The sequence below is a fragment of the Aotus nancymaae genome, unplaced genomic scaffold (assembly GCF_030222135.1).
Source record: "Aotus nancymaae isolate 86718 unplaced genomic scaffold, 86718_ANA_hifiasm-v0.15.2.pri h1tg000020l, whole genome shotgun sequence".
Taxonomy (NCBI): Eukaryota; Metazoa; Chordata; class Mammalia; order Primates; family Aotidae; genus Aotus; species Aotus nancymaae.
Genome location: NW_026988432.1, coordinates 62862011 through 62888686, shown reverse-complemented (window position 1 = coordinate 62888686; position 26676 = coordinate 62862011).

Genomic DNA, 26676 nt, shown 5'->3' with positions numbered 1-26676 from the left:
CAGCAAAGTGCCTGCCTGTTCTGTAGACTGGATGCTGCCCAGTTCATGAATCACTGACAAAAGCCAATTCGAGCTTTAAAACTCAGTTTCCTGAAATTTTGTTCTTTGATAAAGTAACCATAAATAAAAGTTCTATTATTTTCTTTCTTGCATTCCTGCTGGGATCTGGGCACCTCACTTTGCCAGTCACTGAGTAGGATACTGATCCCAGAGCTGAGGGGGTGACTGAGGTGACATGGTTCAGGCTGGCAGACTGAGAGCAGGCAAAAGTCCTCTCACTGAGACCTGGTTTGTGATTCACTGCATCCAAATTCATTCTGAGTCATTTTCGGTCATCTCAACTCCCATTAAGCTCAATGGTGTCATGCATCCAAATGACTAACAGTTGAGCTGATCATGCATCTATCTAATGGTGCATACCTCAGAATTGTTTCAACAAAATGTAAGAAATTTAGGGAATATGACAGTATTCAACTCTGTCTGCTAGAAACATACAGTTCTCCCTGTTTTTCTAAGATACATTGTAAAAAGAGACCGCTAGAACATGGGAGGGTTATTACCAGAAGCTTCAAAACACGCAATAAAACAAATATCCTGATGACATTGTAGCAGGAATAAAGATTGGGAACTGTCAGAAATTCATTCATTTTAGGTAAAATATTTAAATTGACCTGTTTTGTTTTCCTTAACATTATTTAAAAAATCATTAAAACAGTTTGGTTCTTTAACATCAACAAAAAACATCCGGAACTTTGCTAGTAAAACAGTGAGTTGGTTTGAAGTTGGTTAGAAAAAAAAATGCTACCCCAGATCTCTGTTACCTCTAAAATCACCATTGGTCTCTAGGAGATGATGGCCAGCCAGTGCTCAGGCAGAAGGCTCACTTCAGAGAGAAATGTGGGGAAAGCTGCTTGCTCCAGGGGAAAGATCAAAGGGAGACATTCATATGTCCCCTCGTTTGCCAGGTTTCTATGGAATCCCTAAAATGCGCTAGGCATTTAGGGCACAGAGCTGAGAGAGCTGCTGTTCTCAATGGACTTACAGGCTAGTGGGAGAGGCAAGTAAACTGGCAGTTGCCTGGGAGAAGACCTCGCCCGTCGGAACTCACAGGGTGCAGTGATGGCCCAGCAGAGCAGCACGGAGCAGACCACAGCATTTGGGAGACGTCTAGGTTGAAGTCTGAGGAATATGATAAAGTTATGAAAAACATAAATTAATAAACATTGACTTAGCAAGTACTGTGCATCACATACTCTGCTACAAATGTAATGAATATGGTTTCATGATAGGAATATACTGATTTTAGGGCAGACCTGACGCAGACTTCCAGGGTTCATACCCAGCGGCACATATATTTGTCTTTTTATTTATTTATTTTTTTGAGACAGAGTCTCACTCTGTTGCCCAACCTGCAGTGCAGTGGCATTATTTTGGCTCACTGCAGCCTCTGTCTCCCGGGTTCAAGTGATTCTCCTGCCTCAGCTGGGTGAGTAACTGGGATTACACACACCCACCACCATGCTCGGCTAATTTTTGTATTTTTAGTAGAGATAGTGTTTTGCTATGTTGGCCAGGCTACTCTCAAACTTCTGACCCCAGATGGTCCGGCTGCCTCAGCCTCCCAAAGTGCTGGGATTACAGGCGTGAACCACTGGACCCAGCCCACATTTGTTACTAGCTGGGTGTAGTTGGGCAAGTTAGCTCACCTCTCTAAATGTCCATTTGCCAGGTGTTGAATGGGATAGTAACAGCATCCCATTTAGAGGAAAATAAGATCGCCGTGAGGAAGGAACTAGACAATCTATGGGCAGCACTTAGACTATGCCTAACATGGTACATAGCAGCTATTACATATCTGTCAATCCTGGTAACCCACGAATTAGCTGTTACTATTACTGTTCTCTCTGTTTCATAGACCAGGAAATTGAGGCCAAGGGAGTATTAGTAACTTGCAGCGTTACTACTATGGTGTGGAATCCAGGCTGCCTGGGACTTCCAGGCAGAGGCACAGGCCTAGGAAAGGAAGCATAAACACACAGTGATTCAGTGAAGAAGGGAATAGGGGATGCTTCGAAAGGAATGATTACCTCGATTATTTCAGGAACAGAAGGCTGAGTGTCAAAAACTAGTAAATCAGAAATATTTTTCACTATGTGCATGTTAATAATAAGTTGTGTGACTAGATGATCTACATGAATAGATGAGAAGCAATTATCCTGGAATTTTAGAACTATAGGTAGGCTTTGGTGTTTTCCACAACTCAACAATCAGAAGGAGAGAGAGATAGAGAGAGTGCAGAGAGAGAGAGAGACTTAAGAATCAGATCACAAAACAAATCACCAGCTGTGCAACTGAGAGGCACAAATAAAGTTGCAATATGTCAGCACTAAAAAGCAAGTACACAGTATATGCTGAGGTATATCCATTTGTTTTTACCATTGGTTCCATATTTTGTTGACATTTGACATTTAATGTAAAGAATGCACTACGTATTACTTTGCTTTGTCATACCAAAACAATTTTCTTTTTCATTTACACAATTTTGATCCCCGGAATGTCTTCCTGTCCAATCCTAAAGCTCAAATTTTTATACTCCTATGCCACACCCTAAGTTACGGTTCCAGCTCAGGACTGCTGATGCTGACCAGGAAGGTTACATGGATCCAACAACACTGAGCAACGAGCGACCTCTTTTCCTAGCTGCCACCAACAGGAATGAGCTGATCACCCAGGTGCCTCTGAAAGGAGCCCCGCTCTCTCTGCAAGGCTGCTCCCATTCTGCTGGGTGACTTTGTGTTGTGGAGAGCCTCCTGCTTACTCTTTCAAGCTTATCTCTAGGTAATTTACTAAAGGAAAAAAAAAAGAAAGAAAAGTATCAAATGAAACACTAATATTAGTAGTTTTCTGTTTGAATGATAGAAATAGCAACAATGAATCATCACTTCCTTTCATGTATTTGCTAACTCACATTTCCTACTAAGATTTAAGAGGGAGAAACATCAAGGGTTGCCTAACAATGTGACGTTTGATGTCAGCTGTGGGGCTCCAGACTGTTTTTTTCCCCTAACAAAGCAGACTTTGGGCATTGTTTTGATTCCATTAATGACCACCCAAGATAAGGAGCTTTTCCATACACCTAGGACGCATTCCTTCTTTACTCAAGGGATTTTTAAATCAGAGAGGCTTTGAAAACAAATGTGTAGCTTCTAGGGATCCCAAGGTATAACCATGAATGAATTATAAATAAATAGAAATTCTCCCTACAATTTTTTGCCATACAGATGAAATAAAATGGGTCTTTCTTGGACCTGTAATTGCAACCGCTCAGGTTTTTTGCCAGTAGTGTCTGCCAGATTTTGAAGGCCTCCAGCGAAAGTTTACTACATCATAAGAAATGCTTGCATCATTTATTTCTATGAATGCAGTAAATGCAATCACTAAACACAGCAATTAGTTCAGCAGAAAGTGCATGCAAACTTATTGAAAGATAAGCTAATGAAAAACTTTTCAAATTAAGAATACATTTATGTGGTTGAAGATCGGAAAAAAAAATAAAACGTAAGATCATCTCAAATACTTTTGGTCAAACAAGCTCTGATGACCCTGAGTAGAAACAAATGTTTGCAAAAAATACCTCTGGAAACCCAATGTCCCACTGTGGTTTTTCTGCATTTGCCTCTCGGGGAGAAAGCATTGGTCAGTATGTAGTGTTCCCGTATTCCCTGGTGTGTAGTATACCCTTCGAGTCATGAGTCAAAACCTTTGCGAAAATCACAAGAAGACTTTAGAGAGACTGTCAGTGACTTTGAACCTTGCCTCTATAGTGTCTATGGTAACCGGAACAACTCTCCGGTTGCAGGTAGTGCTGCAGAAGCTCCTTGTTCCCTCCCTCTCTTTCCCCTCCACCATCCAGCACACAGGCAGCGCCGTGTGCTCAAAAGCAACTAAGCATTTGCTCAGTGGCTTGTACTTTTAACTTTTCTAAAAGGAAGTAAAAATTACCTTGCTGCCCCTAAAGCTACAGCTGAGGTTCTGATCACCGTAGGTATTTGTCCAGCTTCACATGCAATAATATCAACCTGGAGTGGAAGATTGCTGAAAGATTCCAAAGGAGAGATGCTTTAAACTCTTTGGAGAGCAAGAGAGACTTAAGTAAGAAAACAACCAAACACAGGCTGGACGTGGTGGCTCACTCCTGTAATCCAGCACTTTGGGAGGCCGAGGCAGGTGAATCACCTAGGTCAGGAGTTCAAGACTAGCCTGGTCAACGAAACCCCGTTTCTACGACAATTACAAAATTAACCGGGTATGGTGGAGCACACTTGTAGTCCCAGCTACTTGGGAGGCTGAGGCAGGAGAATCACTTAAATCCAGGAGCTGAAGGTTGCAGTGAGCCAAGATCACACCATTGCACTCCAGCCTAGGCAACAAGAGGAAAACCCTGTCTCTAAAGAAAAAAAGAAAAACAAAAGAATAGAACCAAATAAGCACAGGAAGTATTTATAGGGTGCCTGCTCAATAAGCACTTTAAACGCATTATTTTATCTGATTCCCATAGCCTCCCTTCAGGTACTGTTACCACCCATCTTGGGCAGCAGGTCAGTGACAAAAGCTGTCTGCACAGGAGAGTCTGGGGTGTAATGATGCGAGCCTTCCAACTGTCATCTCCTCTCACATGGGTCATCCCTGGTGTGAGCCTGTCTCTCCAATTCCTTCATTTTGGTCGTTCCTGTAGCGTAGCTTCATCTCTACCTTCACTTTATTTATTTATTTATTTATTGTGATGGAGTTTTGCTCTTGTTATGCAGGCTGGCGTGCAATGGTGTGGTCTTGGCTCACTGCAACCTCCACCTTTTGGGTTCAAGCAATTCTCCTGCCTCAGCCTCCCAGGTAGCTGGGATTACAGGCGCCCGCCACCATGCCCTGCTAAGTTTTGTATATTTAGTAGAGACAGTGTCTCACCATGTTGGCCAGGCTGGTCTCTAACTCCTGACCTCAAATGATCTGCCTGCCTCGGCCTCCTAAAGTGCCAGGGTTACAGACATCAGCCACTGTGTCCGCCTCTACCTTCACTTTAACCTTCCCTTGAGCCACTTTAACTCTCTGAGAACGCACATACATAGGTAACTTGTAGGCCAGACATGATAAAAATAATGAGATAGCTACTGTCTAGGGAGAAAGATGGTGGGATGTGGAGAGAGAAAGGTGTTCCATAGGAATGAATAGAAAATCTGTTTTTTTGCACAGAATTCAAGACTTGAATTTGCTTTAGTCTTCTAAAGTTTGGGGGCTCATGTATGTGTCTGCAAGGTAACATTAACATTTACCATAGAGGTATGCTACACAAATGTTACCTAAGAGGTAATGCCGTCCAGAGCATCCCTGAAAGCACAGCCTGGTTCCAACCCTGGAGGCAGGCATTTATTCGGTAAGGGAGGGATCAGGATGAGGGGCAGAGGGCGTGAAAGAAGGAAGGAGGAGAAGTTGATACAAGATGCCTCTGGGCTCGACCCTTGCACCTTCCGAGGAGCTTCTTGAGATGTGCTGGAGGACATGGGTGTGCATGGCCCTGTAGGTGTGAACTTTCCTACATTGCCTGGCAGGTTTCCTTAGGCATCCATAGTGAACCCTATGGCAGGAAGCCAGAAGCACAGGGAGCAGCCTGCAGCAAGGGGCTGGCAGGTGCCACCTGCTCAAAGCTGGTCAGTGCCTGTAGGAAGCAAGTCACTTCAACAGTGGCCACAGTGGGAATAACAGAGGGCCCAGAGGACTAGCAGGGGCACAGGGACTGGCCAACAGGGGAGGAGGGTCTGCTGTCAGAGCATAAGGATAAAAGTGTAATGCAGGGGAGCAGGGAGTACGCGTTCTTAGTTATCCTGAAAGCTTAACCTCACTGATCTTTTCGTTTTTCTCTAGAATAAATTTCTCTGAAAAACCTTCACACCTATAAAATACTCACAATGTTCTTAAGAGTTTATTGTGAAACACAGAAGATCAGGATTTCATGAATATTGGCGGGCACGTGATAGTCTCCAACAGTCCTTCCATCCCTCACCCATTGTGTAGGATGTCGGTTGTAGGAAACTGATCTCATCCTCCACTCCATGGGTGGGGCCCTCACTATTTTAACTCAATCAAGGTCATCTCAACCTCCTTTTCATAAAGATTAATTCAAGGAATTCAGGCTGATGCCAATCAGTACCTGTCATTCCCATGCTATATGGATTAGTACTAGAGGTTCCAGAAACCTCTTCCTCAGGATGTTGCATAAATGGGCATGAGGCCTGGGACAACCATACCTACCATTTCTACCCCTTTAAGTGAAGCCAGCCTAGGGCAACACCAACTAAACAGAAAATGGAGAGATAGTCCCTGGATAGAGCCAACCTTGAAGCCATCCCATCTTGGACTTCCAGTTGGGCAGATACCATTTCTTATCATTTAAGCCATGGTGAATCAGATTTGCAGCCTAAAGAATCTTAACTGATATTTCGACAGTCTTTGACTCACCAACTTTTAATCAATGATTTAATTTCATAGAACATTTTGATTCCAGAGAAAGAAAAGTTGTCCCTTTCTTAGGCCGGGACGAACTTCTTCCTCTGGGTTCGCATATGGACTTGTTTGTAGATTGCATTGGTTTGAAGTCACGATGGAACTGTTTAGTATTAGCTCATCCAGAACTTGTTCAAATTGCCAATTTTTTCTACTGAAACAGTTTGACCCACTAAGCTGCAATTTTCCCTGAAACGATATGTCACCCATAACCTGTACAGTTAGACTGTATTGATGGAAAAGATTTCAAGGCATTTTCCAAGGAAGAAAAAAAAGTCTGGAACTCAGTGTTATTTTTCTAAAGTCTCACTTACATAATACTGTGTATATTCTATTGTTTCTTATTACAGTATTTCCCATCACATTAATATTTCATATCCCAAGGATTTATTTTGTTGGCCCTATTTTTTAGTAGTTACCTAGAGAAGCTGTCCTTAACTTATGTGGGACTTTCTGGAATGCCTCCTTAGTGGAAAGAAGACCGACTTTATAGGCAGGTACCTGTGGAGAGGCACAGCTTTCTCTGCTGCAGAGGACTGTGTTGTAGAAGCTGTTCCTGTGTCATCGTGTCCCTGAGTATGACTCATTCCTCACAGCCTTTGCAGCAAATCCATTAGAAGCTGAGCAAGGGGCCATTTCTGTGTGACAGATACTAGGACAATGATGCTGATTCACGCTAAATGTCCATGGCAAGAGACATTCCAAATCTGTCAAATGTTTAGGCAAGATTGTCCACCCTTCCTGAAACTGCAGATTAGGCTTAGTGGAATATGACGTTTGACTTCACATCTCAGTATGATTATCTGTCAGGTAATTCAAGGTACCTTTATCTCCTGACTCAGAAAAGCTACTGCGTCAGGAGCTAATGAATGTCAGCTTACTAAAATTCACAAAAGGGGGTTATAAATATTCACTTTCCATCAATTCATATTTAATAAGTATTATTCAAATTTAGATAAATTTATTCTAAGAGTTTAGACCTCTTTAAAATTAGTTTCTGGATCTAATTCTTTTATGGACTGCTGTATGTAAACATTTTTACTCTCACAAATACATATTCTATTATTTAAGAGGATACTGCATTTAATGCAAGTGTATGAGGCACCAAAACTCACTCTCCCATGTAGTCAAAACTTATAATTTCACTTTCTCCAGTAGAAAAAAGGAGTAGTTTAGTATCGATCTAGCCATGTAATAGAGATTCTAAAGTTGTGATTTTCAATGGACTTAGTAAAATTATTATGCCAAAATAAGTAATAGTTCACAAGGATTTTTTGACGTGCCCAACAAAATTTTAAAGAACATGTTCTTGTCCTACCCATCCCTGGGACACAGGGGAACCAGCACTGGGTGGAAGTCAGAATTCTGGGTCCCGGTTTGGGCCCCCCAGTCAAAGGTCACAAGGGAAGTGAGTCCTCTTCTCTGAGCCTTGGTTTCCTTTCTTGAGGAATGGAGACAATAATACCCTTAAGATTGTTGACGGAATTAAATGAGATGATAATAGTAGATGCTAATTTCCTTTCACATTTTTCATCTCGTAGAAACACTTCAAGAGAAAGAAAATTGAGATTTCTGATTTCAAGATTTCTTAAGTCTTCATACCACGCCTTACATGACGTTCTCCTGACAACTTGTGACTACAAACAAAGGGTTACTGCAGAATCATCAGCAAGCAACAGGGGCAGATTGATTTTGAGATATCTTCTAAGACAGTCAGTTGACTGCTGAAACATGCAGACTGGAGCTTGTGTTTTGCAAACAAGCATGCTAGAGACTAAACAGGACATGAAAGGTTTGCCTTTCTTGGTCTAGAACATATTTCTTTTAAAGATTTACCATCATAAAGACATCTTTTTGAAAAGCTTTGTTGCCAACCAACTTGTAAATTTAAAAATGCTCTGGAAAATAATTGTTAATGCAAAAGGCGAGCCAGGTTGCATGGAATGATCAACAGATATGCCACTAGAATCCTCTCTTCTATTTTCTTTCCTCTGTTTAGGCACTGGCTCATGCCTTGGTTTAGCTTGACATGAGGTTCACCTTGACGGGTTTTGGAGGGTTTTATGTGGAAAATACATGACACAAGCATGTCAGGAGAAGGATTCAAATCTTTCTTCTTAGGTAAAAGGGATTAAAGTATTCTTAATTAGTCATCTATTAGGGCATTGGGTTCTCGGTACAGATGACAACTTTTTTTTTCTTGAGATGGAGTCTCACTCCGTTACCCAGCCTAGAGTGCAGTGGCATGATCTCGGCTCACTGCAAACTCTGCCTCCTGGGTTCAAGCAATTCTCCTACCTCAGCCTCCCAAGCAGCTGGGATTACAGATGTGCACCACCACACCCAACTAATTTTTGTAGAAACAGGGTTTCACCCTGTTGGCCAGGCTGGTCTTGAACTCCTGACCTTAGATGATTCACCCACCTCATCCTCCCAAAATGCTGGGATTACAGGCATGAGCCACCATGCCCGGCCAACAATGTTTTAAGTAGCTAAGACTGCAGCCCTTGGAACCAGGGGCAAATGTTTGAGTGGTCTTGAGCAAGCTACCTCAGCTCTCAACAAAGTAGAGACTATAATATTAATACCTAATTCACCAAGCTGTTATGAAGACTCAGCAAAGAAAGGTACATGAAGTGCCTAATCCGTATTGTCCAGTATATGCAAAGGCCTCAACACAAGGATGAAAATATTGCCTTTCTGTCTGGGTGCCTTGGATGGATTTATTACAGTCAGGGTTGCATTGCAGCTATAGAAAACTCCAAGCAGAGTTATCGATTACTCTTGTAGTCCATACCCCATACCAATAAATACTTTGGAAACTTGTTGGAGAAATACTCTTTCTGGTAGCTCTCGGCTATGCTCAGGGATCACTTGAGAGTTCTAGAAGCTGGGAAGAAACTCCCAAAGCTAAAAGATTGAAAACATTATAGGGAAACATGGAGAAGAATGGATGTGAGTTTCTTCCACGTGGGCGAAACAAGACAGTCATGACTAATGCCAGATTTACTCTTTCTTGGCTGAGAGCACAGTGTTTATTCAAAGTTGAATCTAGCGTGAAAGGGAATATACATGTATGCAAAACATCATAAGGGTGAGTTTTCTTAAAGACATTGGCTCTTCATCTCAAATTCATTAGCACATATATGCCCACACAAGAACTTTCTGCCCCAACCAATCACAAGTATCAAAAGGAGAAATGAAAACAGATTTTCTGTCTCATCAAAATATTTTTTTCTTATTACTTTCATTTCCTGTGTTATGGGTGTTAATAAATGCAAAAAAAATTCTAAATCCAAAAATCCATCTCCAAAGATGTTTTTCTAGAGTTCACCAAAATCATACAGATCTGGAGCTCAATGTATTCTAATTTTAATTTGCTAGTAGGGAAACTATGAACAACAAAGGTAGAGTTAATATGAGTAGAGAAAGGGTCTAGCACCAAGTGGTACAAAGGCAATTAAATCCTGGTTCACGTGACCCCCTCAATTCATTTTCCTTGATCAACATCCCAACACTCAGAAAACTTATAGCTCACTAAATCCTTTATTTTGTGAAAAACGATTATCAAGTGAAATGACTTCTATATAGGATAGTCAATTAAATTCAAATGTCAAAAGCTGACTTTCCTTAGACATAGCAAAGTCATCCAAAGGTAAGCAATCTCAAAGTATTTTTTTCTTGTTCAAGAAGTCTAAACTCTGTTATTAACACCATCTATCAGGTTCTCATGATGATATTGCAAGCAATGCCAGACCTAGAGCCCAGGTGGCTATGATTCACTAACTGGGTATTGCCGGTAGAAAGAAAGAAATCTGAGGGTTCAAAATGGAATGAGAAAGGAAATGAAGGTCCCTTTCCCCTTAATCCACAATGAATGAGGTATTGATACTGGGACTCACCTGGTGCAAGAGTGAAAAAACAGCTGGATTTTGTTTGTTCCTTCTGCCTGTTCCTTAGAACAATGGAACCTGCACAACCTGCTTCACAGAGAGGTTTGACTGATGGCAGCTTTTCAGATGTCTCTGTGGCTTAGTCTTACCTTGTTTGCTATCTCTATTGTTTCTGAACTGTAAACACCGAAGGAAGGACCCATTCAAAATGCAAGTACTGGGCTTATTCACACGATTCAAGATATTCTTTTCCAAAGTTGAGTAATAGAATGTGTCATAAAGACATCAAAATCTGGTAGACCTGCTTTTACAATTTGATTCATGGCTGTCTAGATGCCTTGTTTCGCCCACGTGGAAGAGGCCCATACCCATTCTCCTTCATGTTTTCCTACATTGGTTTCAATCGTTTAGCTCTGGGGAGATCCTGCTCAGCTTTTAAGACCCTTAAGTGATCCCTCAGCATAGTTCAGAATTGCCAGAAAGAGTGGCAAGTATTTGTCAGTAAGGAGTATTGACTAGAAGAGCAATCAGGCAGGTATCAAAGAACTCTGCTTGGAATTTTCTATAGCTGCAATGCAAGCCTGACTACCTATCTGAGGTACCCAGACAGACAGGCAATATTTTCATCCATGCAGAGACATAGACTGACATATATTGAGGCCTTTTCATATTCCAGCCATTGCATTAGGCACTTCATGTACATTTTCTTGCTTAGGAGAACTTTGAAATCTCGGGTCTCATTAAGAGTCCTCGATCATTTACCCACCCTTATGCATACTCACACACACAGACACACACGAAAGGCACTGGACAGCCTTTGAGCTGAATGCTGATCTCAAGATAACCCCTTGTCTGCATTTTTACCACCCAAATTTCAACTAGTTAAACTTTGTGTCTGTTTCTCCTGCTAGAAAATTATTGAGCAATAATGATGATTTTAGATAACTTTAATCTTAAAGTTATTTTAAAAGAAACTGTAATCTCTAATTTCAAAAATTTTAAAGCTATTTATTCCCATGGGGAACATGATTCCCTAAAGTTATGTATTCTTTGTAATGTCACCTTTGTAGAACAAAATTTCTTTTTTTTTTTTTTGAGACAGAGTCTTGCTCTGTCACCCAGTCTGGAGTGCAGTGGCACCATCTCAGCTCACTGCAACCTTCACCTCCTGGGTTCAAGCAATTCTTGTGCCTCAGCCTCCCAAGTAGCTGGGATTACAGGAGTGTGCCACCACACATGACTACTTTTTGTATTCTTAGTAGAGAAGGAGTTTTGCTAGATTGGCCAGGCTAATGTCAAACTCCTGGCCTCAAGTGACCTCCCGCCTCAGCCTCCCAAAGTGTGGGGATTACAGGTGTGAGCCCGCATGCCCAGCCCCAAATTTCTTTGTAGTGACACCTTAAGTATCTCTATGGATGAAACAGAAACTTGCTTAATCTCTTACCTCAATTTTGGTCTGAAGACTAGAATTGTGAAGCAATATATAAGTTGTTTGGAACACAATGCAACTCTTTTTATTGTATGCAACTTCAGATAAGCTAAACAAGGATTTAAACTAATACTCCTTTTTGTTTGTATGTTTGTTATTACTAGGACTTCCTTAAAGATTGTTATGTGGGAGATCCGTTATAACTAAGCTGAATGTCCAGCAGACTCCAAAGCATTTAGCTTGACTTGTCTGTTTACATAACTGAGTTGAGGATTGGACTACTGAATCTTGCATAACATTATCTTTATTAAAAGTAACTGGTTCAACTTGTATGACAAGGGTGAAACTCGTAAATATGCAATTATTCCTGAGAAATGTTCATGTTTAATGTAAAACTTTTTTTAAAAAATAAAACTTTAAAATACTTTAGTGCTGCTTTTACCTTTATATAATGAAGAAATAGTCTCCCCTGCAGCAGAGTTTGAAAATTAAACTTCTCCCAGCATGAAAAAAGTCTGATTTGTTTATCAAACGTGACAAAACTTATAATTGCAGGAACTGGAAAGGTCTTATTTCATCACTTAGTTTTGGAATCAGAAACAACCAGCAACTATGCTAACCCCTTAGCCCTCAGAGAGTCATGATCTAGATGTGGTATTTATACAACCTTGAGTAGGTAGAATAAAGCTGATGACATCATTTGGCCAGGTGCAGTGGCTCACTCACACCTGTAATCCCAGCACTTTGGGAGGCTGAGGCAGGCAGATTACTTGAGGTCAGTAGTTCAAGACCACCCTGGCCAACACGGTGAAACCCTGTCTCTACTAAAAATTCAAAAACTAGCCAGGCATGGTGGCATATGCCTATAATCACAGCTACTTGGGAGGCCGAGTCACGAGAATCCCTTGAACCCAGGAGGCGGAGATTGCAGTGATCCCAGATTGCAACACTGCACTTCAGCCTGGGCAATAGTGTGAGAATCTGTCTCAAAAAAAATAAAATAATAAATAAGCTAATGACTACTGACATCACATCAGCCTGGCACTGCCCTACTGCCCTGTATCTTGTCCTTGCTTTCACTGGTCTATTCTTGTCAATTCCAAAGCAAAGAAGTTGTTTCAGTGTGTTCATCACCACTTTCCCCTCCTAAATCTATTCTTCACAGGTTGTGCAAAGCTCCAACTTTTTCATTCCAACAAGGCTTATGGTGTCTTTGCCCCCCTCAGTAGAAAAGGAGGTTATTCTATTTTTCCTGGACACGTTAAACGGTGTGACTTGCTTCCCACTGTTCCATTTACATGATCTATGAAACATTCACAGTATTTGTATCTCAAGTGAAAACAGAAATTCAGTTATACCAAAATTTCCATCAGGGCATTTTATGATAAGTTAAATATTTTTCTATTACTTTTTACTTAGTATAATAGTGTGACAGAAAACGCAATTCGGTGGATATACTACAAAATTATCAAAATTTTAATGCTTAAAAAACATAATTTATTTAATGTAACTATCAGAATTTCAGTTACCTATATTATGTTGTAATATTTGAATGGTAATATTTGAATGGCTGATTTAAGCATGTGGATACCAAAAATCGGTGACTAAAAATGGGACACAAAATCTTGGGAAGCACTTTTTCTGTGTGACATTTTGTTGCATGTCATGATTTATAAGAGATCTGCCTTTGGTCACTTCCTCAGTAAACATTCTCTAAAATTTGTGCACTTAGATTGTGCACTGGAAACTTCTTTTGGAGGCCCCTCTATGTCAGTGCTGTGAGTGAAGAGAGTATATTTTAGCAGAGGAAGGAGCTGAACAATGATGCCTGTGCACATGCACACAAAACAAGGCAGAAAACTGAAACTCTCCCACAGAAAACTCTGGAGCTAAAATCAGAATCGTCCTGCTTTGAAGCAAGGGCAGAAAACTATGCACTTCCTCACTTCTCTACTCACACACAGCCCTGTTCCATAGACTCATAGAAGGAGGCCATGCCTGGACCAGGTAGCCAAGGATAATTCACAGAGAAGGACTCAGATGAGAATCTTTAACTGCCAGTGCTTCCAGCAGCTGCGAAATGAGTGTCCCAGCTCTGAAGGTAACATCTGAATGGAGCACCCCTGTATGCACTATGAGATTCAAGGAAAACAGCTGGGCAGAGAAGTGGTTTGGGTAATATGCTCAGGAGATTCACTACTCTGCATTAAATCCTTCTCTGCCTTCCTTCTGGGAACCATGAGATTGTCTCTGTAGAATCCATCAGCTATTTTAGTCATTTTTTTTTAAACAAGAGTCTCACTGTGTTGCCCAGGCTGGAGTACAGTGGCACGATCTTGGCTCACTGCAGTCTCTGCCTTACGAGTTTAAGTGATTCTCTTGCCTCAGCCTCCCAAATAGAGCTGGGATTACAAGTGCATGTCATCATGCCCAGTTAATTTTTGTATTTTTTAGTAGAGACAGGGTATGACCATGTTGGCCAAGCTGGTCTCAAACTTCTGACCTCAAGTGATCTGCCTGCCTCGGCCTCTCAAAGTGCTGGGATTACAGGTGTAAGCCACCTCACCTGGCCTATTTTAGCCCCTTTTCTAATCTAGCCTCTCCTACTATCATGAAATAGAACAAACACAAACTAAGTTAGCCTGCCACTTCCCAGGGAAGCTGGTAGAAGACGTGAGACTGCTGGGAGAGAGACAAAAGGACGATTTATTTTCCACAGCAATACAGTAGCCGGGTCATCTGCACTTCTGCTGGTCCCCCACTCCCCAGTTCCCACAGGACAATGCAAAGAGGCCCAGAAGACGTGTGCAGACACAGCAGTCACGATATGGTAGAGGTAGCTTAAATGTAGGGAACTCAGACTTTTTAAACTAGGAACTAAGCATGCCTGCCCTTTGCTCCAGAGACAGTGCCCTCTCTATCTTCCGAGACTATCTGCTATACAAGCATCCTTGAAAATGTAGTCTGGAACATAGATGGCTAGTGCCCTTTCTAGCAAAATGCAGATATTCAGAAACACAAGAGACCCATGAAGAATTGCACCAGCAGCTCCCGCCTCATCAGCTGCCACAGACAGAGTAGTGAGCACATGACATTGTAGTGAGCGCATGAGCTAAGGCCAGCTGCTCCAATTTCAGTACTGGTTCTATGACTCCAAAGAATGTGACTTGAGGCAACTTCCTTAACCTCTGTAAGTCTTAGCTTACTCATCTGCGAAATGGAAATAGTAATAGTACCTACAGCCTATAGGTGGTGTGAGCATACATGGAGATAAGCCACATGAAATGGCTGGCATGTGGTAATCAGGTGCTGAGTAAATGATAATCCTGTTATTACAGTAGCCTGGACACAGACCAACTGCCTGGTTATTTTCTCCAAGCAGTATCAGAAATAGGAAAAAAGGTCTTTGAAGTTTTTAGCTCACAGAGAAGTGGCTGAGCACTCGTAAGACCCTCTGCAGGCCCTCCTTCACTGTGCGTGTGTCTAAGGTCCTGCCTCTGCACTCCGCAGCCATGCGTTTTCACTCAGGTTTAGCCTCAGTAAAGCAGACAGCTGTTTGCCTTTCACATACTGTGACTCGAGTAGTTCCATAAGCCTCAGTGACCTGAAGTGTTTCTCTGGCAGCCAGCCATAAATCTCTTGCTTAATCTCCTTTTAACTCCCCAACCCTAGAGACCAAGCTAACATAATCCTCATCTGTGGGCTCAGCCCCACCACAGCGGCCTGAGATAATCCTACTCTTGCAAAGAAGAAACACAAAGATCTCTGTTTTTTTTTTTTTTTTTTTTTTTTTTTTTTTTTGCGACAGGTCTCACTCTGTTGCCTACGCTAGAACACAGTTGTACAGTTATGGCTCACTGCAGCCTCAAACTCCTGGACTCAAGCAGTCCTCCCACCTCAGCCTCCTGAGTAGCCGGGACTACAGGGATGTGCCAAAACACCCAGCTAATTTTTAAATTTTTTTTGTAGTAGAGACAGGGTCTGGCTATGTTGCCCAGGCTGATCTTGAACTCCTGGCCTCAGGTAATCCTCCAGCCTCAGTCTCCCAAAATGCTGGGATTTACAAGCGTGAGCCACCACACCCGGCCTACTCAACAGTTTCAAGTGCCAAGATTTTTCTCACTGAGGGAGCATATCATCCTGTGGTAGCTGCCAGGGTCTGGAATTACATTTTAAGCCCAATTTGAATTGAATGGAAATGAGACCTAATCTCCCGCTCCAAGCCAGTCTCTTAAGGGAAATATTTTAAAGAGAAGCCACTTTCAACATCATCACTTTCTCCAGACACGTCAAGATCACATATCAAAACCAAATCTCATGTTCGAGTTGTCCGTAGAGCTTTGTTGGGTTGTAGCAGGGATTTAGTAAATCTCACAGGCTTTGACAGGCGGTTAGGTAGTAAAATATCCTTCAGAAGGGATTTAGTTATTCCTTTTCTGTGAAGTCTGGTCTCTAAAATTTTTGCTACAAATACTCTGTCTCTCGGTTTTACAATGACATAAATGTATATCAGAAAATATCTAAAGCAGGCTGGGCACAGTGACTCATGCCTGTAATCCCAGCACTTTGGGAGCTTGAGGTCAGCGGATCACCTGAGGTCAGGAGTTCGAGACCAGCCTGGCCAACATGGTGAAACCCTATCTCTACCAAAAATACGAAAACAAAATTAGCCGGACATGGTGGTATAATCCTAGCTACTTGGGAGGCTGAGGCAGGAGAATTGCTTGAATCTGGGAGACGGAGGTTGTAGTGAGCTGACATAATATCACTGCACTGCAGCCTGGGCAACAAGAGCAAAACTCTACGTCAAAAAAGATGTAATAGATAGATAGATGATAGAAAGAGTTTTGCTTTTTTAAAAGCTCTTCATCCACTGTAATAGCCTACCTGGTTTGTTAAAGGGCTAAGTATTATCTTTTCATCTCAACACACATTTCATTCTGAACATTGATGGTTATTCCTAGAATCTTCTTTTCCCTATCCCTGAAAAGCAAACATACTCACATTCTTTGTTTTGGCAAAGGTCTTTATTATAGCCTTAAAGGAAAATGGGTTTGTCTAATTCCATCATTTTTACTAACCAAAGTTATAAAGTTTTAGTTTTACCTAGATGTTGCCAGTCAGAGTATAATGTGTCTTCAACAGAAATTATCACGTAATAGGTAAAAACTTGGCTTCATAATAATTCTCACTATAATTTAAGTTATTGGTCTAATCCATCTAAAATAGCCTCTGAACTTACAAATGGGAGTATACTACACCTGTTTCCTTTCATGTTTTATGTACTATGATAAGTTACCCATAATTTATAAAAGAACAAGTAAAAAACAAAAAACCATGGTCTCTTTCAAGTGCTTTTAATTATTTTCAAAATACAAATGTTATATATATATTTTATTTTTAAAGTACTATTTAGTTTTCCTTTTGTTACTTTTCCAATTATTTTAAAAAGTATTTTTTTATTTTGAGATAATCATAGATTCACATGCAATTATAATAAATAATACGGAGATATCTCATGTACTTTTTAACCTAGTTTCTCCCAGTGATAACATCTTGTAAAGCTGTAGTACAATATCAGAGTCAGGAAATTGACACTAATGCAATCCACTGATCTTATTCAGATTTCCCAGTTTTTCTATTCCTTTGTATGTGTTTATTTCTATGCACAAATGGTCTACTTTTTTCTTTCATTAAGTTTTCAACCAAAAGAATATCAGACCTCATTTGTGTTTCTGCTTCTGGAAATAGGAGATAGAGATTTTAGCCACAGAAATCAGAATCCACCCTGGAGTGTGCTGTTTTCCTGTGATAGCAAGAAAACGTTCCATTTAAAAACCATTCCACAAAGAATCATCAGAAACCACAGAAAACAAATGATGGTGTTGGCGGCTTTTCTGCACAACTCAGTCTTTTATTTCAGAACTCTATATGCTAAAAGGGCAGGATTCTCTCTCATCTCCTCCTTCCTTTTCTGTTTCTATTTGTTTTTAACAGACGAAGCAAAAACAGCCTTTGGAAAAATCACAACTAAAGTAAATCTATTCTTTAGAGAGTTATATGTGGATGATTAACTTAGGAGAAAACTATTTAATGCCAAGTACTAAAAGATCTGATCTTTCTAATGAACACATGTAAAAAAATTTACAAAATTGTAGGTTGTTTATTCTTTAATGCAAACTAAAAATACAAACTTGTAAAAGGCCTTGGGGAATAAAAATGAAGAACTCTTTCCCTATAAACAGTTGTAATGCCTTCTTACATCTCAGAGAGTGTCCTTACCTTAACGCAAATACACAGACAGCGCACGCATACACACAGGCATGCACGCACATCCACGCACACACCAAGAGCTCAACTACAAAAGGCAAAATCAAACACCCCAGTGAGGGTAATGGTTTTGCCAAATTGCGGATACTGTAGCTCTTACAATAAACTGGGGAAAGAAAGGATTGTTGTTGGCAAAGCATGGAGGACAGTGATTATTTTCTCAGGAAAAAAAGGTTAGATGTCATATTTTCCTCTGTTTTAACACAAATGACCGAACATTTAGAAAAACAAGATGCTTAACTCTTGTTAGGATAGGGTAATCTCATCTCATGTAAGCTTAAGAGTCAAATCCAAATTCTGCTTACTCCAGAATTTTTTCCATGAGGGCACGTCACTATCACTTGTACACTTTTCCCACCAGGCTCTTCTCTTTCCACGCTTTCTGAAGTAGATATGCTTGTGAGGAACAACATAGGACGACATACTGAAAAAAAAGAAGGGGTTGAGAGTGAAACACTCACACAAACCTGCCCGTTTGAACGGCTCGTTCATCTTTGAATAATCTGAGAATTGACGCAGCATAGTCTATGAGTATTATCCATAGAAAGCAGACCAAATGGGCTTATCACAGACCTGCTCAGTGATGGAGTTTCACCAGGGATCCAGGCCAAATACCCTCTCACGGGGCCACCTCCTGATCTTTAGCTCTGTGAGCCTTTGCTGTTTCATGCTGGCGCTTTTAGTTGAAAGCAAAATGAAAGAAGTCCACAGACTTCATGAATTCCAGGTGTCTGTGAAGTGGGACTGGCAACATTTTTTCCTCCCACAATAAAGAAGTTCTCTAGTCAGAGAAAGTATTCTGAAGCTTCTTTATTCAGACCCTGGTGTTCTGAAGCCCACAGAGAGGTTCACAGGATGGAAGCAGATGAGGTCAGTGGATTCTCTCTTTGCACTCAGAAGAGAACACCCTGCTAGCCGCTGGGTCACAAAAGGCGTTCTCTGAAATGGCTCCATGCTGCCCTAGAGCATGGGTGGCAGAGATACTGCATCAGCAAAGAAATTGCATGAAAATCGAAATTTGTCAGCAGGAAGTCATTCTGCATTAATAATGAAACAGATAAACCTTTAAAAACCACCAGTTCCTTTTAATTCAGAAGCACGTGATAGAGGCAGCAATTTATAAGCCAACCAAATAGTTTTGCAGTTAGGCAGATGTAAGACCTTTCCTGATCGTTGCAAAGCCAAGCATAATCTGGTGGTTGGTTGCCACATGGGGTGTGGGAGCCAAAGGCCTCGGCTTTCCTCTGGCCCTGGTACGAACTGGCTGGCGGGTTAGATGGACCTGTTTCTGATTAGCCCAGTTCTCCCAGTTCCAAAGAGGACTTTGGCTCCTCCTAGATCTGGCAGCATAATTCATGAGACACATGGATTTTGGACAGCACCCCAGAGCAGCACTCAGAAGAAAGGTCTCCAACAGTGAAGTCTTCCTAAGCAGAAATGGAGGAGACAAGCACCCCTTTCTCCACACACTGCACCTCATTTGGATGATTCAGCTTCTGGTCTGAAAGATGGGGATTAGTGGCTCACCTTTGAGTTAGAAAGTTCCTTGAGTCATTTGCATTCATTTAGCAGGGCACTTAAGCAAACTGATCAGATGAAAAAATCAAAGCCAGGGCCTCCTCAGTTCCCGAGACACACCAGCTGAAAAATCATCAGTCTCTTCAACTGTCAGGAGCCTTAGCTAGTGTTCAGAATCAGAGGCTAGGTTTACATTCATCTCTGCCCCGCAGGCTGGACACGCTCCCAGGATGCCAGGCCAGGAGCCGCATTCCAGGGTGGGGGCTGTTTAATGTCAGCGAGGGGTCAGGAGGGCAGGCCACTGCATTCTGACAGCTATACCATTGGTGTCTTCTGTCTTAGGGTTTTCATTCATGTTCCTGAACAATCGCACTCTAGGAACTGGCAATCTCTCTTTGAAGCTGGGGAGGTTAACTGCCTGCACACGTGAGCCTACACACACCCACACCCCTACACGTATACATATGCGTTCAGAAAACTCTCTGCTAGTCTACAGTCTTCAAAGCTAATATCTGATCATTCATTGCAGTGGCTTGCTGATCACATTCTTGTTTCCTTGAAAATGTATTAAAAATGTAAATTTTCCCCATTGATTATTCTCAAATAAGCATGTAATTTGCAAAAGTACTTAATGCTACAGGAAGCTTTATAAATGCTCAAACACACTAATATAAAATTCTGATTTCTGTCTTAAATGGGAAGTGTAGTATAGCGGTTAACTATTCAGGAACAAGAACTGGACTCTCTGAGTTCAAACCTAATTCTGCCATTTACTAGAGATAGAGATGCAATTTTGGACAGCCTGCTTGTTATCAAGTTACCTTGTACCTTGATTTTCTCATTTTTAGAAAGGGACTAACATTAACAGTACTTACCTCATAGGGCTGTTATAATAAGATTAAAAGAGTTAATACAGGCAAACAGCTTAGAACAGTGTCTGGCACGTAGTAAGTAGCTAATGAATGTTGCTGTCCAGGCTGTTACTATTATTATTATTGACTGATGTGCTCTACAAGCAGGCTTCTGCAGACACACTTAAGTAACAATTCACTGTTTATTTATCTTTATTTATTTTTTGAGACAGAGTTTCACTCTTGTTGCCCAGGCTAGAGTGCAATGGGGCCATTTTGGCTCACTGCAACCTCAGCCTCCCGAGTTCGAGCAATTCTCCTGTCTCAGCTTCCTGAGTAGCTGGGATTACAGGTGCGTGTCACCACACCTGGCTATTTATTTTTATTTTTAGTAGAGATGGGATTTCACCATGTTGGCCAGGCTGGTCTTGAACTCCTGACCTCAAGTGATCCACTCACCTCGGCCTCCCAAAGTGCTGGGATTACAAGTGTGAGCCAGAACGCTGGGGCCATAATTCACTGTTTATATCATGTGACTATTTTCAAACTATAATCTCATCCATTATCCTATTCAAATCCTCATCACAACCCTCTAATGAGTGCACTGATCATGGGATCTGCATCTACTCACTGCAGAAAAGTAATCTCAGAGAAGGTAACTTATTTGTTCATGGACAGGAAGCAAGTTTCTGAGTCATGATTTTGTAATCTTTGGACCAGCCCTCTTCCAATAACACTGAATTCTTCAACGCCTGAATACTCTGCTGTTAATGTAAATTATAATTTTAAATGTTATTTGCTTTATAGTCTTCTACAATGTCTTCTAGGACTCACAAAGGCAAATTATTATTATTTTTAATTTAAACCCAAAAAAGCTCCTAGAAGAATTTGTGCATCCAAGAAGAGCAATGAGTCACAAACAGTGGGCCACCATCCTTTAGTGGATAATGAAGTCAATCTGGAATATATAATGAAAATTTCTAAAGAAAAATAAAAAGATAGAATAGAAAGTCTCAGAGTGCAATATCATTTTGTGAAGCTCCTATCTGAGTTAATTTTTCTTTGCATGTGTGTATACCAGGTCATAATGTAAAATGTAAATCATTTTTGAAAAGATATTTTTCCATACCCACTAGGATGGCTATAATTTTTTTAAAAAAACAGAAAATAACAAGTGTTGGTGAGGCTATGAAGAAACTGGAATCTTTGTACATAGGTGGTGGAGATGTGACATGGTGTGTCTGCTGTGGAAAACAGTCTGGCAGTTCCTCAAAAAGCTAAACATAGAATTATCATATGACCATACTGGGTATATACTTAACAGAATTAAAAACAGGCATTCAAACAAATACCTGCACACAAACGTTCACAATAGCCAAAAATTAGAAACAAATCAAGTGTTATCAACAGGGGAATGAATACACGAAGATGGTATATCCATTCAATGGAATAGTATTCAGCCATGGGAAGAAATGAAGTACTTTCCTATAATGTGGATGAACCTTGAAGATACTATGCTGAGTGAAAGAAGCCAGGCACAAAAACTCACATATTATATGATTCCATTTATGTGAATTGTCTGGAATAGGTACATCAATAGAGACAGGAAGCGGATTAGTGGTTGTCAGGAGCTGGGGGTCTCAGGAAATGGGTAGTAATCGCTTATTAGGTATGACGCATCCTTTAAGGGTGATGAGAATGTTTTATTAATAGAACTAGAGAGGAGGTGGTTGCACACCATTGTGAGTGCACTAAATATCACTGAATTATACACCTTACAATGGTTAATTTTATGTTACATGATCTTCACCTCATTTTTTAAAAATAATAAAAAAAAAAACCACCAAATTTCCTCTTCTAGGTCTTAGTCAAAAAATTTGAAATCCATTGAAATGGAGGGTCACGTTTGGTCAGGTGGCCTGTCCTCTGGGAACAGCACTACGACGGTCTCCATCAGTGTCTACCCTGCAGGAGAGAGGAGAGCACCTTCCTTCTTCAGCTTCCATGCCTGTCCTGATTCCGCTTAAGAAAGGGACGCTGGATTTTGAGAAGAGCTGCTACGTATCTTCGATTTTCTCAAGAACTGAGAGGAATCATAGATTCCTCCCATCTTGAGAGCAACATGCAAGGAGAGACAGCAGATGATCTAGAGACAGGAGTCTGGAACACAAAGTCGGAGCTAGACTCAAATCCCAGTTCTACCACAGATTTAACCTGTGACCTTGGGCAAATAATGTATCCCTCAGTTTCTTCATGTGCTAACTTTGCATTGTTGTAGTGAGAATTAAATGAGATAATGCATGTGAAATTCAGAGAGCATAATAGGTGCTTAATGAACAGCAGCTGCTACTATCATAATTAGTATTATGCCAATATTTCAACAATTCTAAGCCTCACATCTTTCCATGTTTAACATCTCCAAAATCAGGATATATCTCGTAACTGGAAACAATCCATAGTTTAATTAGTCTCATTTTAAAATCTTTCTTAGTGGTACATCTTACAATTGAGAGCATCTTGGATTTGATGAAATACAGTATTTGGATAAAAGTGCTCTAGAATAGTGGGTCTCAACTCTAAAAAACCAAATGCTTCCTTTTAATTACAATTGTTTTGTAATGCCTTTTTACCGACCTGAAGTAAGATTTATAGTTAACATAACCAACCGAAACACATGGGTTAAAACCATCAATATACTACTCTGACAGTCATATACACGAAGAACAAAAAGTAACTTACACTAAAGAATTACACATGCCAATGTGTAAAAACTTGGGCATATTTACACCAGAAGGTATAGTGAAGTTGGTAGATATTTTATATATATGTAAAATCACTCCAAATGTAAAAACTACAAAAATCAGGCTGAATCTGCGTGTTGTATTGATGGCTCATGAACTTAAACATGTGATTGACATTGATTATTGTCAGTTTCTGAAATAGTAAATAGATCTTGGTAAATTCTGATCAAAACAATTTTCTCTGAAAAATTTTAGTGTATATTACACTATACAAAAAATACTTTGTGACTATATTTAAAATAAATTTCCAGGTTGAGATAATTAAATACAGATTTTTCACTTGCACATGAAGTCTAGGATCATATTCAAGAGTTATGAGCACAGGTCAGGAGTGATTATTAACATCTGTAATCTCGGCATTTTGGGAGGCGAAGGTGGGAGGATCGCTTGAGCCCAGGAGGTCAAGGCTGCCCTGCCTAAATGGGACTCTGACAGTCACAATGCAGAGAGCCAGATCCTTTAACTATAAAAGGGCCTCTTCTGTGCTGCATAGTTAATAAAAACTAAATTAATTATGCTATATATAAAATTGCAAGACCTTTCCAACCCTTCACCTTAACTCCCACCCACCCCATACATGCCTGAAGAGTGGAAAAATGAAGCTGTGAGTAGGGGAATTCAAAAGCTCCTGTCACTGTCATATCCTCTTGGGGACTCCATAACCATACAGGTCACACTGGATAACAAAGCTTTCTGAGAGATCCAAGATGACTGATCACCAGCAGCTCAGGCTAGTAGCTCCCAGTGAAGGTACAGAGAATGAGAGGACGCCACATTTTTAGACAAAATTTTGTTGCTCATGGACTAAGAGATTCCCAGCGGAGGAGCCCCATGGGTCGCCAGGGTGACTCTTGTGGCCGGCGTGGCGGTTTTGCTGGCACCTCAGCACAGCAGTTCTTGGTGCAGAGTCCGGAGATTCCCGGTCAGAAAAGCACAATCAATGTTAACGCTGCTGTTTTGGCCGGCGCAGTGGATTGCTCAGATTTTGGTGCTGGAAATTAACAAGTTGGATGTCTGCTCAGAGACCTACTTAGAAAGTCGGTAATTACAAAGATGACAGAGGGATAAATATATAATGAAGGGAAGAAACCAGCCTAAAAAGGCAGATAATAATCAAAATCAGAATGCCTCTCCCTCTACAGGAGATCGCAGTTCTTCATCAGCAACGGAACAAGGCTTAATGAAGAACGAGTGTGTTCCATTATCAGAAGCAGATTTTAAAAGGTGGGTGATAAGAAACTTCTGGGAATTAAAAGAACTTGTTCTAACCCAATGCAAAGAAACTAAGAACCTTGAAAAAAGGTTTGACAAAATGCTAACAAGAATGGACAATTTAGAGAGGAATATGTCAATTGATGGAGCTGAAAAACACAACACGAGAACTTCACGAAGTATGCACAAGTTTAAATAGTCGAATTGATCAAGCAGAAGAGATCAAGCAGAAGAAAGGGTATCAGATCTCGAGGAACAGCTCAGTGAAATGAAATGAGAAGACAAGATTGGAGAAAAAAGGATAAAAAGGAATGAGCAAAGTCTCCAGGGAATATGGGACTATGTGAAAAGACCTAATTTACGTTTGATAGGTGTACCTGAATGTGACGAAGAGAATGAATCCAAGTTGGAAAATACTCTTCAGGATATCATTCAGGAAAACTTTCCCAACCTGGCAAGGCAGGGTAATATTCAACTCCAGGTAATACAGAGAACACCACAAAGATATTCTTCAAGAAGACCAACCCCAAGGCACATAATCATCAGATTCATTAGGGTTGAAATGAAGGAGAAAATACTAAGGGCAGACAGAGAGAAAGGTCAGGTTTCCCACAAAGGGAAGCCCATCAGACTTACAGCAGATCTCTCAGCAGAAACCCTACAAGCCAGAAAAGAGTGGGGGCCAATATTCAATATCCTTAAAGAAAAGAACTTTCAACCCAGAATTTCATATCCAGCCAAACTAAACTTTATAATCGAAGGAAAAATTAAATCTTTTGCGAACAAACAAGTACTTAGAGACTTCACCACCACCAGGCCTGCTTTACAAGAGCTTCTGAAAGAAGCACTATACATATAAAGGAACAACCAATATCAGCCTTTCCAAAAATATATCAAAAAACAAAGAGCATCAACACATGAAAAATTTATACCAACTAATGGACAAAACAGCTAGTTAGCATCAAATGGCAGTATTAAACTCATATATATTCAAATTGGATTAAAAGCCAAAACCCATCGGTATGCTGCATCCAGACCCATCTCACATGCAATGATACACAAAGATTCAAAACAAAGAGAAGGAGGAAGATTTACCCACCAAACAGAGAGTAAAAATAAACAAATAAATAAGAAGCAGGAGATGCAATTCTCACCTCTGATAAAATAGACTTTAAAGCAACAAAGATCAAAAGAGGCAAAGAAGGACATTACATAATGGCAAAAGGATCAATGTAACAAGAAGAGCTAACGATTCTATAGATCAACGAAACAGAAAATTAATAAGGACATCCAGGACTTGAACTCAGACCTGGAACAAGTAAATTTAATAAACATTTATAGAACTCTCCACTTAACATACATTACCATCTCATACCTATTCCAAAAGGGACTACATAATTGGAAGTAAATCACTCCTCAGTAATCGCACAGCATTTCATAGGTTTAAATGAAATATTGGTTGGCTGCTTGTTTATTATTTTCTTCCCTATTCCTTCCTTTCTACATCATTAAGTATAACTATTCGTATAAAAGAGGTTTTCAATACCCATTACTAAACTGCATTCTAGCCTGGGCAAGAAAGCAATACTCCCATTCTCTCTCTCTTTTTCTCTTCCTTTTTCTTCCTCTTCTTCATTCTTTTTTCTTTCTTTCTTTCTTTTTTTCTTTCAAAAAAATAAATAAAATAAAATAAAATAAAGAAAAAAAAGAAAAAGAAAAAAGAAATAAAAGAAATATGCCAAAAAAAAACAAAAAACAAAACAAAGCTTTCTTTATGTACTCTTTCACCTCATAAGGTTAAGGCACTGTGAAGATAAAATATGGTAACTGTTACTGAAAGCATTAGGAAACCCTACCAGTTTCTATAACTGTTATCTAGGGTTTTCATCACTAGCCAAATCTGTGAGTGTGAAAAAATTTTAAATAAAACAAAAGGCAGTATGTGATACACCAAACTGATGCTATGGTCAGTGAACTCCTGTTGATATCATTCTCACATAATTGCTGTGTTTCTTTAGGCAGTATCTCCTTGGTCTGCTGAAAACCTCCCAAAGTGATGTGACCAACTTTGCCAATTAAGAAAATAA